Source organism: Pipistrellus hanaki, assembly GCF_964339955.1.
Source record: "Pipistrellus hanaki genome assembly, chromosome: 4".
Classification (NCBI taxonomy): domain Eukaryota; kingdom Metazoa; phylum Chordata; class Mammalia; order Chiroptera; family Vespertilionidae; genus Pipistrellus; species Pipistrellus hanaki.
In genome coordinates, this window is record NC_140506.1 from 9,730,595 (window position 1) to 9,744,165 (window position 13,571).

Sequence of the window (13,571 nt, forward strand, 5' to 3'; positions counted from 1 at the left end):
CTGTTTTGCCTGAAGGTATTGCTTCACTACCATGCTAAAAGCCCCTGGTTGAGGAATGAGGAAAAGTAGGCCCTTAAAGATGTGTCAGGACCCCAGCACATTCTTTCCAGGGAGGTGACACAGGTGTCCCCTTCACACAACATTAAGATAACTTTTGTGGAAAGAGGAAGAGTCCCCTGCCTGGCAGCTCTCCTGTCTGTCAGGTGAAGATGGGTGACCTGCCTCAAGTCCTTATTCCTGTTGCTTAAACTACTTTTAGTTAGAGCAGGTCAGCAATGCCCAAATATATAAATAGAAGTCCCTTCAGACTTCTAGTACTAGCAAAAACAAAACAAAACAAAACAACCCCTTCAGTACCTTGCACATGGGCAATCGAGTGGTTTTGTTTTCTCATCTTGTATTTACAAATCCTCTGTGAGTCTCATCCCCTGAAACTGTCCAGAAGTTAGCACCCAGATGATATGACCTTCTGTGCACATTTGTACCTTCCTCTTGTCCTGGTGTTTGTCAATGCAGGTTCCCATGTTCCTGGGTCTCTGGTGGCCCAACACATGGCAAAATGCAGGCCCCACTGACCAGCCCATGTGGGAAATGGGCCTTTCCATGGCCAACACCCCGTACCGAGCATCTAATCCCTGCTCTTCTTGGGCCTCAAGGCCTCGTCACTCTTCTGCAGTTTGAAGTTGTCCTGCTGACCATGGAGAGTCTCCTTCCATGATTCCAGCAGGATGGGCATTTTCCTTCCTGGTGAAACTCTGAGGGGTTGCTCTGTCAGTCAGCAGCTGCCACACTGACCCGAAAAGGGGCTTTGGTTCTGCAGAGATTCGTCGGAGTGTCTGGCAGCAAGTTAAATGAGGAGGTGCTTTTGGACTATTTTTGGGGGGAAATTTTTTTTTTCTGTTGACAATGAGTTTGTAACCGTGGGAATTTAGATTCTCACGAACTTAATACAAGGCGGCGGGGCCTTTGAAGACTTTGGAGTGATTCTGTGTCCTGTTAACACCAGAAAACAAGGTCAAAGGGGAGGAACAGATCCATTCGTTGTGGATAATTTAAACCAGGCAGCACAATTTATAGTTCCTAAAAGGGACACCTTTCTTATCCCTGTCAGGGCAAAATGACATTTCTGGTTTCCAAATAAGTCAGTCACTAGCTTCCCTGATTGCTGAGACTTTCCCTGGGTCTCTTTGACTCTGGGCTCCAGCCTGGTCTCTCATTTCTAGTGACAACACAGTGTTTCCATCTAGTGTCAACTATACTCAGCAGAGCTAGAAATATTTTGTTGATTTTGTCCTTTTAGAGGTAGAAATTTATAGTCTTTCTTTCTTGGAAAGAAATAGCAATGCTCCATGTCCACCTCCCTCTCTTCTCTAATATAAGATTAACAAGTACTACAAAAAAATAGATGAATTTTCTTTTTAAATTAAACTGGTATCCTCTGTGGCTCCCACATAGCTTACTTAGATATCACTGCCCCCTCCTACTGTGTAACAAACCTCTGTCTTATGCAAAGGGACTAGAATCCCAGTTCCTGTACACCCTTAATTGTGAGCTCTTTCTTTTCTTTTTTTGGTTCACACTATCCTTTAGTATGTGAATACTAACCTCCTCAGAGCTATCTTCCAGGTGGCCCCAATAAAACACACCCCCCTCCCACGGTAAGGGACTTGTCTGTGTCACCAACAGAAAGCAGTGGGAGTGATGCCATGTGACCTCTGAGACATAAGTTCCAACCCAGCCCCATGCCCAGGTTTCTTATAACCCCAAAATGTAAATGCCACCCTGAGGAGAAGGAGAGGGGCAGATGCTGAGGGAGGGAGGTGTACAGGGAACTCTTTGTTTTATGTGAAGGTCACACAGAACACTTTCTGACTTGAGGAGGGAGCTGGACTTGGAACAATTTACAGAAAGCCAGTGTTGAACATTTCCCTTTTTGAATACTTTTGCACGTGTGGCCACTGCAAGTAAACAAATAGCATTTATTTCATATAATTTTGGATTTTTCCAATGATCTTTGATTCTGTAGAAATCCAACGTGCAGTTAAAGCTTACTATCTGCTTTCCTGACACAGTGAAATACTATTTTTTTTCCTCGTGTCAGTTTATAGAAGCAACGCCCTCATGGGAGGGACAGCTCATCTCTTTACGCTCCCAGATTATTTTTGGGTGGCCTGCTTCTAGAATGCAGAGGGAGGCCTTGGCTCTTAGTTATTACTTATGATGTCATTGTTTGTTCTGGGAACTTATTTACTACTAAGAGCTCAGAATCCAGGGCTGAGATTTCTGCTACAAACATTTAGAGTTTTGGCATATTCCTCCAACTTAAATAAATATTTATCTTTGTTTTCCATTTCATTGGCTCTCACCCAAGATAATCCAAGCAGATGCAGCCCTTCCTGCTATACGGGAGTTCCCTGGACCAGGCTGCAGTCCACCTCTGCTCCCACAGGGAGGGACACCCACCCTTCTAGGAAAATATTATGACTATTCCCTCTAAAAAGTGAGAGGGATGAGAAACACTGATGACTAAACTCTACCTTGGTCCAGATTATTCTTTTTATAATGTACAGTTGTAAGCTCAGGACAAAGAAGTGAAGAAAACTGATTTATGTATTATGCCATTAAGCAGCCCTTAATATAGATAAAATTTTCAGTCCATTAAAAATTTATTTTGAAACCTGAGCAGGGCAAACAATAATACTTGTATGATTTCTAGATAATTGGCCTACCATCTACTAAAAACTGGAAGGTAATATGCTTTAGGTAATAATATAATGAAAATAATAACCTGTTCACTACTGTGGAATACCAGAGGCCATTACCTTTCTCAGAGTGCACTATCAAGTTACTGCTACCTCAGGTACCTCTCTGACTGTTCTCTTTTCTCCATCTCTGTTGCTATGGTACCTGGCTCTCATCATATCTCAATGAGTTAGTGTTAGGGGTCATTGAAGCAGCGTTTAATCTATTTTCCTTGGTTCCCGACCTTTTCTCCTCTAATCCATCTTCTGCTCAAGGACAAAACTGATCATTTCTCAACTCAAATCTTACCGTGAAACATTTAACTTAAAAATTTTCAGCTGGTTCCTTAGACCTACCCGAAACATGCCAGTTCCATAATGTGGGTCTAGAACCCTTTGCTACAAGACTCACTCTGACCTTCTTCCAGGCTCTCAGTCCCCTTCCCAGCCTTCACACACCCCAGGCCCCATGCACAGGAGAGGTCTCTCTCTCTCTCTCTCTCTCTCTCTCTCTCTCTCTCTCTCTCTGGGTGTGTTACTGTGCACTTTCTGAACTCTGAGCCTTCTCTCTAAGATTCTTCCTCATGAATACCCTTTTCCCTCTTTTCCGCTGGTCCAATGTCATTATTTTAAATTAAGTTCAATCACTATCTTCTTACAAAGCTTTAAAGTCCCACTTTATGGGTGGGGTTCATCTCTTCCCAGGCTGTTCCTAACAGCATTTAGAATAATAAGCTAGTCTAGCCTACATGCAGGAGGCCATCTAGTTGTTGGGTGGAGTTACTCTTCAAGGCCCAAGGTGGTCATACACTACCCAGGGAGCCCTTCTATTTCTCAGATGTAAACTTCCTTCCTATTGTACAGTGTTCTCTGAAAACCTCTATTTGTCCATGTTTAATGACCTCCTGTGATTAAATTAGTTTACCTGAAAGAAACAGATGATTCTTGCAGATGGGAGACACACCCCATTCTATAGAATCAACACACCCCATTTCAGATGTCAAGGTCCCCAAGGACTACCAGGGAGCCGAGTCCGATGCAAAAACAAAAGAGCCTTTTATTTCATGCTAGCATGAGCTCCCGTGTCCAGCAATCACCAGCGCAATGGCTAGAGAGAGAGAGAGAGAGAGAGAGAGAGAGAGAGAGAGAACATGCCTTGGGAGGAAGGGGCTTTTTATAGGGGGTCCAAAGCAGCGGGCAGGGGAAATGTTTGTGGCCCTGTTGATTGGTCAGGGGACAGGATCAGGGGTCTGGTCATGCAGGGGCACTGTGCAGTTTGCCTGATTTAGACTGAGTCCACTTCCCTGCACTCCTATTGGCAGGTTTGTGTAATTGTTACATTCTCATGGTTTACAGGGAAGGACAGCAGGAGGAGTTGCAGAACTGTGGGTATAGAACAAAAGAAACATTATAGAAGGAAGCATTATAAAAGTGACAAAAAGAACTTCATGGAATCAATTTAGTTTAGCTCTATCAGTATCAACTGCCAGAAATCATACAAGTATTGTTGTTTGGTCAAGAAATGTTTGTTGAAATATTAATCTGGGAGAGGGTGAGATGCCAAGTTAGAGATACTATGCCATGTCCTTTGTGTTATGTCCTTCAAATTCTTTCTTCTTGTGTGTCCTCTCTTCAGTATTTCTTATGCACCTTGGTGGAGAGAATATCCAGAGTTGTCACCGAAGTTCAGAAAGAAGCGGGTCTACAGCTATTCTGTATGGATTAATTAGATGGACTGATAAACAACTAGTTAGAAGTATAGGATGACTTTATGCAATGACTTTATAATACAGTTCTCTAAGGATAGAACAAATTATCTAACAAGGTAGTGAATATCTATTCACAGAGGGTTTAAGCATAGCTGATAACAATGTGTTATTAAGTGACAGATAATTAATTAAACAAGTATTAGCTAATCGCTTTCTGCATGCCAGACACTGTGTTTTGCACTGGGAATTCAGCAGCAAACAAAACAGACTGAAATCCATCAGGGGGATTAAATTCTAGCGGATAAAAACAAATTCTAAGTTGCAGAGACTAGTAAATAATATATTATTTTTGATTATATTTAATATTAAATATCCTATATAATAAAAGGATAATATGCAAACTGACCCTAATAGCAGAATGGCCAGGAATGACTAATTGCTATGACACGTACTGACCACCAGGGGGCAGATACTCAATGCAGGAGCTTCCTCCAGTGGTCAGTGTGCTCCCACATGGGGTGATCCACTCAGCCATAAGCTAGGCTGACAGCTGTGAGCATAACAGTGGTGGCGGGAGCCTCTCCCACCTTCTCTACAGTGCTAAGGATGTCCGACTGCAGCTTAGACCTGTTCCCCATCAGTTGGACATCCCCCAAGGGCTCCCAGGCTGCCAGAGGGATGTCTGACTGCCAGCTTAGGCCTGATTCTCTAGGGAGCGGGCCTAAGCTGGCAGGTGGACATCCTCTGAGGGGTCCCAAAATACAAGAGGGCACAGGCCATACTGAGGGACTGCCCCCCCCATGCCCTAGTGCATGAATTTTTGTGCACTGAGCCTCTAGTTAATAGTATAATATCACTAATATTAATACCAGTGAGAAGTGTAATGGAGAGAAATAAAGTAGTATTAGAGTGACAGGGAGAAGGGGAAATGTAGGAGTTGCTGTTTTAGAGGGTGTGGAGAGAACTCACTCAAAGAGTGACGATTGAGCACCTGAAGAAAATGAGGTATCAAATCATAGAGCTATCTATACATTTATGTCCTGGAAGTGGACATAGAAAGTGCAAAGGCCCTGAGGATGCAGCATGTTTGTCATTTTCAATGACAGCAAGAAGATCAGGGTACCTGGGGTGGAGCAAACCTAGGGGAGGGAAGGAGAAGTAGATAAGATCAAAGAGGTAGCAGGAAGCCCTATTGTGCAGGGTCATGGATGTCACTGTGATGACACTCTGGTTTTTATTTTGAATGATGTGGAGCCTTAGAGGGTATTGGGGAAAGTATGTAAATTCAATGATTAGTTTGATCTAGTGGACACACTCACAGCATGTGTCACAGCAAAATACTAATATCAGTCATGCATGATGCACCCCTTAGATTCAATAAAAATAGACAAATACCACATAAAAAATTGTACAAAATATTCATCAACAAAGAAACTGAAATGCTTACACAGTTTTTAAACAACACCTCATCTCATAGTAATCAAGGAAGCAAACTATAAAATCAATTACATATATGTGATTTATATACCATATTACATTTGCCTATTACATTGATAGAAATATATTGATGATGTGGAAACAAAGCAATGCAGAAGTGAGCCTTTTCACTTTTGAATACACAGCTCTACATAGGCCATTTAATGAAGACAATTGGTCTTGTGGGTCAACTATTAAGTGCACAAATCCTGTGACCAGCACTTCCACCGTCCGCACCCATCACACAGTGAGGAAACTTCTGTACAAAAAGTCCTCTGTACAAAAAGTCCTCTGAAATCTTGTTTGTACTTATGACAACTTGGAAACAACATGAATTATCTATCAATTGGAGACTGGCTAACATTCGGAGTACATTCGTGTTATGTTGTACTTTGCAGACATTAAATGGAATGCAGTGCAGATGAATGCATGGCTATGAGAAGTCTGCAAAATCATTTGAAGTTAAGGGTAGGTAAAGAAGTTTATAAGAAGGTATATATAAGAAATGTATCTCCTTCTATATACATAGCATTTATTAGTAGGAAATATACATTCTAACTCTTGGGAGTGGCTCCTTTGAAGAAGAGAAGACAGGGAGAGTGAAGGAGGAATTCTGTTCCCACTTTAGTTCTAGTTGGTTCTGTTCTTTTACAAATAGTATGACTTCATATATTACTTCTGCATGTAAAATAAACATAAGTATATCACAGAGCTCCTAAAATATTTCTTAAATGTTAACATTGTTTTACACCAGTATTTGATTCTAAAATTTTATACATTTTCAACATTAATTTGTGAAGACTTTAACAATTTCAGGAATTCTTAAATCTATTTCACCAATGATCTAACTATTCCAAAGACATTTTTATTCTTTTGGATTATTATTTAGTTTGAATTTTTGAAGATTTATTTTCAATTTTATTAGATAAAGGCACTCCACTATTTTTTTTATCTTGTGTTTAGCAACACATTTATGGAATGAGTTGTCATGGTAACGAGATATAGACTCCAACAGGGGAAGAGTGGAGGCAGCGTTGATCCTGTTTTGTTCTCGATATACTGAGAGCTGAATTTCCCTTGGATAATAAAGCAGATCATCATCAGGTGATTGGCCCTGGGTTCATTTAGCACATTTACACAAACAGCATAGAGAATGATTAGTAACATCCTTCCCTGAGTTGTAAGACTCTCTCCAGAATTGTGCTTCCACACCTCAAGGCAAGATGTAGTCCTTTTAGAAGCTCTTCCAGATCATATCCCACTTTGGTTTCCTGACATCCCCAACCCAGCACCTCAGGTGGTTTGTTAGTATAGGCAGCTAATTAGTATTAACAAAACAAGGGGAGAGTTGGCTAAACTTAATTAGGTCTGGAAATGACAGCTTCCCAGACACCCCACAGGCATCCTCTACTAAAAAGGCTTAATTCTCAAGAAGGCAGGAATCTCCCCATGGAACAAAGGGCCTGTAGGCCTGAATTGGGGACAGGGGATGGTGGTGGTGGTGGCGGTGGTGGTGGTGGTGGTGGTGGTGGCACCAGTAAAGGGGAAATTCCTTTGCTCGGCCCATGCGCAGATAACAAAGCAACTTTGAGGTATGTATAGTAGGAGCCAAAATGGCACCATGAAGGGGAGGAGTCTAGCCTGGGAAATCTGGGGGAAAAAACCCAGACCGTTTTCTTTCTCTACTTCTATCTGCAGCCCCTCAGCTCTTTCCTTGCCATATTGCAAGTTTTTCTAGCTGGTCTCCATCTGGCCCCACATGCTGCTATTCACCTGTCTGTCAGGCAAATTGATCCCAGGTCTCCCCGGCCTTAGTCCCATCCACACCAGTGGACTCGTGTTTCACACTGACATGTGCACCTGCATTACTCATATATGTGTGTGTAGGTGTGAGGGACTTCCATTTCTGTGGCAGGCATAGAAAAGGAAAAACATTTGCAGGAGACCTGTGTTTCTCAGCAATTTTCAAAGGCTAATATGACATATTATAAAATACTCCTGAGTCTATACCCACTAATTAAAGCATCTTAATGAATAAACTGAGAAATGATAAGTAATAAGAACAATTCATCGACACTCTGCCCATCTTCTTGGCCCTAACTGATATGTCATGGGTTATGGAAACACTGAGTGAACAGTCTGTGTTAGAGACAATCCTGGTGTGGCTTTGTTTTTCTTAGTTACTGCCACTAATTGTGCTACATCAAACCTTCCTTCACTGCTTTGTAGCAGTTCCTTTAATGTCCTCTTGACCACACCTGCTAAGTTTAAAAAAATCATCCGGTTTAGAACTCCAATCTTAATGTCCAGTGTTTCTCTCTCCACCAAGGATGGCCAGGTGGGTGGTCCCAGGAAGCTGGAGTGGGAAAGAGTCTACTCGGCTCATTCACTGCTTCTCCTCCCACTTCAGCTGTAGTGACTGGATGAAGGGGGCCTGGCCCAGTTCTGGGGTTCTGGGACATCTCCTTGCCTTAATCTTCTGGTTGGGGGTAGAGGGGAGCTATGGGTAGGAAATACCTAGTACATGCATCTTTAATGCCATGGAGCAAGCCTGCCTCTGCTGGTCTCCCGATCTGCTGCCTCCCTGGAGATCCCCTACAAGTTCTGCACACTGGGGCCACACATTCAGTCTCCCTTGCACAGGTGACTTATGTAGGAGTACAGAAAGTAGATGACCAAAATGAGGGTAAGTGGAGGTCTCAGAATGGCTACTGGGCACAAGCAGAGAGTTCAGCTCGTCCAGACCTTTACAAAGTGTGAAAATATGAGGTCAATATCCATGCAGGTTTTTGTATCAAGGCTTCCTTTCTCTCCAGAGTGATGGGAACATAATGTACAAATAGGAGAAGTGCCCTATTGTCCAGCTGCTATAATTAAAAACAAACAAACACCAGAGAATGGCATTTGCATAAGAGAAGACTTACACCGGGGCTACATATGTGCAGAGAATCCACAAAGACAGCAATCTTCATTTACTGCCATTTTATTTTGCTTCCCTGCCACTATGACAAATTAATGGGTATTCAGTACACATCCTTCTAGGTTATCCATTAAAAACATGTGAATGGTATTCCTTTTTCCGATGCAATACAAAAACATCACTTTGATTTATGCATAAATAACTAAAAGGAGCTAAGGGATTATTTTTCCTCTAAGCTTTTCAAATAAAAGTTATCTTTGGCTTGAAAACCTCTGGAGAAATTTTAGACTGTAGTTTTTTCAAGAAGTTAGAATTGGGTAAGAACAAGAGTTTAGCATGAAAGTAATTTCTCCACCGTAGCTAATGGTATTCCACAAATCTTTCATGCAATTCAGAAATAAAATACAGACAGAAAATTAGGCTAGAGAACAGCTCAGGGGAGAAAATGGGCCATTTTTAGTGCAAGATAGCTTTTTCATTCTAACCCAATATTTCAGATTTATTTACTGATATATCTAAACTCACATAAACCTCTTTCTTTCTAAAATTGAAATATACTTACAAAATATGTGTTCATAGTAAAAAAATCTAAATAACTCAGGAAAGGTTGTGGTTTCTAGGAAGCAACATTCACAGATAATGCACCACCCCTACACATTAAAAGCATGCTTTTTTCAGCCGAAACCGGTTTGGCTCAGTGGTAGAGCGTCGGTCTGTGGACTGAAAAGACCCGGGTTCGATTCCGGTCAAGGGCATGTACTACCTTGGTTGCGGGCACATCTCCGGTAAGGGGTGTGCAAGAGGCAGCTGGCCGATGTTTCTCTCTCATCGACGTTTCTAGCTCTCTATCTCTCTCCCTTCCTCTCTGTAAAAAATCAATAAAATATATTTAAAAAAATAAATAAATAAAAGCATGCTTTTTCAGTTAACGCTATTACATAGGGATATCCTACTGCCTAGTCCTACATTTCATTCTCTAGGTACATTTTTTTTTCCTTTTTAAAAAATAAATATATTGATTTATTGGTTGACTTTTTATTGATTTTAGAGAGGAAGGAAGAGGGAGAGAGAGAGAGAGAGAAATAGAAACATCAATGATGAGAGAGCATCATTGATTGGCTGCCTTTTGCACAATCTCTAAAAGACTGGGAATAGAACCATGACCTCCTGATTCATAGGTCAATGCTCAACCAGGTCAAAACTTTACTCTTAATCAGTCTTTTATATAAGGCCATTTAAAATGTTTTCAATATTTGCTGTGATGTATTGCAATGAAATAATTACATTTCTTTGGGCTCATTTCTATTCAGGGGAGTTTGGATTGATATTTATCTCTACCTGCAGCCCTGAGAAAACTTTTTCCTGTTGTGGTTGCCAATGTAAAGAATCATGTCATACTTCAAGCATGCTCTTTAGACTAAAATTATTTAATAGTATGTAGACCATACAAATTTAAAAATGTTTTAGACTACACATTTAAGGATCCTTGATTGTTTAAAATACTTCTCAGGCACCGTATGTAAATTGCATTTTTTTCCTACTTAATGATTATTCTCAGAACCTCACATTTGAATCCAAAGAAAAGAAAATAAGTATACAATTCATACTACTTGGGGTGATACTCTGCTTTGTAAGTGTATTGGTGTTTATGGAATATAAAAGGAAGGATTTAGCATGTTCTTTCCTTTCTCTTTTATTCACCTATGTGCTTCTACTGTTCAAATCCACACCATACTCCAAAGCTGGGTCCATCTCTGGCCCTGCCAGCAGCACAACCCTCAAAACCCCTTGGAATTCAGACAAAGGAATTTTTGTGTAGAGGAAATATACAAGATATGTGGAGATGCATTCCCCTGGGGCCTGGCAGATATTAGCTATGAACACAGATGTTTAGAGCTTTGGACTTGCTGAACCAGCAATAAATATGGTTCCTTGCGTGAAATTGATGTCCAAGTGTTCTTTCATATCCTTTTGGCTTTATAATATAGTGGACCCCTAAAATAGGGACAGCGAACTGTTCCTGTGAGGAGCCAGGTAACAAATATAGATTTTGTGGGCCAAGAGGAAAAACTAGGGATATTAGGCAGGCACTTACTTGTGTTTCAATATAACTCTATTAATGATCTTTGAAGTCCATAAATATTTCATGCATCTTAAAATATTTTTGCCTTTAGATTTTTAAATACCATTAAAATGTTTAAAAATATTTTAGATTGCTGATTATACAAAATCAAACCGTTGGCCAAATTGTGCTCATGGCCACAGTTTGCTCTACCCTGCTCTAAACATAGAGCCCAAGGCAAGTGTTCCACTTATAGTACTACTACTAGAGCCTGGTGCATAAAATTTGTGTATGGGGGGTGGGGATTCCTCAGTCTGGCCTGTACCCTCTCTAATCCTCACAATCTGGGACCATTGGCTACTAACTGCTTACCTGCCTGTCTACCTAATTGCCCTTAACCTCTCTGCCTGCCTGCCTGATGCCCCTAACTGTTCCTCTGCCCGTTTGATGATCACCCCTGACTGCCTCTGTCTGCCTTCCTGTTCTCCTCAATTGCTCCACTGCTGGCCTTATCTCCTTAACTGCCTAACTGCTCTCCCTTGCCAGCCTGATCACCCTAACTGCTCTCCCCTGCCGGCCTGATCACCCTAATCGCCTCTGCCTCAGCCCCGCCACTGTGGCTTTTGTCTGGTAGAACTTCTGGAAGACATCTGATATAATTAGCATATTACCCTCGTATTAGTATAGATAGTCCTGGATCTTTAAAAACATCCAGTGTGGGAATTGCTCCACACACAATAAATAATGAATAAATTGTTTCCGACAACTACTGTGACAGTGGTTTTATTTTAACAACTCTTTTTTTAATATTTTATATTTACTATGTGACAACGTAGTAGAAAACCATTTTTAAAATTAACAAACTTTATTTTTAAGAGAAGTCTTAAGTATATTCATACTGGATTAATATGGAAGATATAGGAACTATTTCTGTAAGAAAGAATAAGTAAACATTTTTAAGGAGATAATTCACAAAAGGGAGTTTCTGTAGAAATTGCTAATAAGTATAGGTAGAGATTCCCAACCACACTAGCAACCAGGGAAGTATAAACTAAAACAACCATGAGAAACCACTTTATACTTAAAAATTGGCAAAAATTATTAACATTGCTAAGTGGTGATGAGGGTGTGGGACCTCAAATCTTACACATAGTTGCTAGAAACGTGATGTCACTGTTTCAGACATTATGAAAATGAAATTGACAGTATGTAGTATAATTACATATGTGTATACACGAAGGCCATCATGTTGACAATATTCATAGCCATGAATAAGTATTAGAATAAGCTCTGAAGCACTACTAATGCCTGTAGGAACAAGGAATTAGACTAACCTATGTGTCTATCTTTAGAGAAATAAATGAGAAACTTTGACATATGCATCAGATGAGCCAGTATGCCATAATTAGAAGAAAATATAATAGGTTTACTATGGAACTATATAAAAGATATAAAATATATATAAAATGTAGTGATAAATAGGGAATATGAAAGTTAAATCATTTATCTAATTAAAAATATGTACATAAAATACTATTCACAGTACAGGACACAAGCCAGGATATGAAAGTTTATTTATTTGTTTATTTTCATAATACAAAGCAGGGTTTAAGCAGAGCTCTTTTTAAAAAAGCAAATTTATTGGGGTGAGATTTTTAAATAAAATTATACAGGTTCCAGGTTTACAATTCTACCATCGATGATCTGCATGTTATATTGTGTGTTTACCACCTCAAGTCACATCTCCTTCCATCACCTTTTATCCCCCCTACACCCTTTTCTACCTCCCCCACCCCCACTCCCTCTCGCAGTCACCATACTGTTGCCTGTGTCCATGAGTCTTTCTTTCCTTTTTCTTTAAGCTGAACGCTTGAAGTTTTTCTTTTTAAAAAAGTTGTTATTGTTCACAACTTTTAATCGTTAGTAGTTTCAGTTTACAGATTGATTATTTGGATGTTTTTAATGTTTTTCATCACATGTAAATTATTTTTCAAGCTGGTGCAAAACTTTTGGTTGCTTAAACCCTCCACAAATTAGCCTGAAGATCATGAACTTCAGTACCAGTCAGAACAATGTCTAATTAACTCCCCTTTAATATTGCCGACAGAAGTTGTGAAGTTCAGGGTCTTAGGAGACCCAGCAAGCAGTTCTGTTTCATGGCATTTTCACTGTCCTTTCCTCTCTCTCTGAGTTGTCAGGCTGACAGTAGCTCAGGCAGCACCTGCTGAGGAGGGAAACTCCCAGGACCTCCTGTGGCTGGTGGAGATGTGGGCCCACTGCGCTCCCGCTTTGGATGCTCTGAGGGCCTGCTGGGCCCACCACTCCTGAGCAGATGTTCGGTGTCAGAGAAAGATCGGAGTGACAATCTGTGATAAATTAGGGGGTGTCTCCTGCTTCATAGCTCCCTGAGTTTAGTGTCCTGTAGCATCCACTGCAGCATGAGATGTTTCCAAATTAAGCAAAAGGCAAATGCCCTCACACTAACAAATGTGACACACCTTCAGGAGGGGCAGCTGTCCTCCAGCTTCTGAGCGAGGACCACAGACAAGCAAGCATAACATAGCCGTGTGGAGGAAGGGCAATGTCTTTCAGCCACTGTTGCCGCTTCCTTTCCCTCGGCCTAAACCTTGACACTGACAAATGGAACAGGTTGGGGTGATATT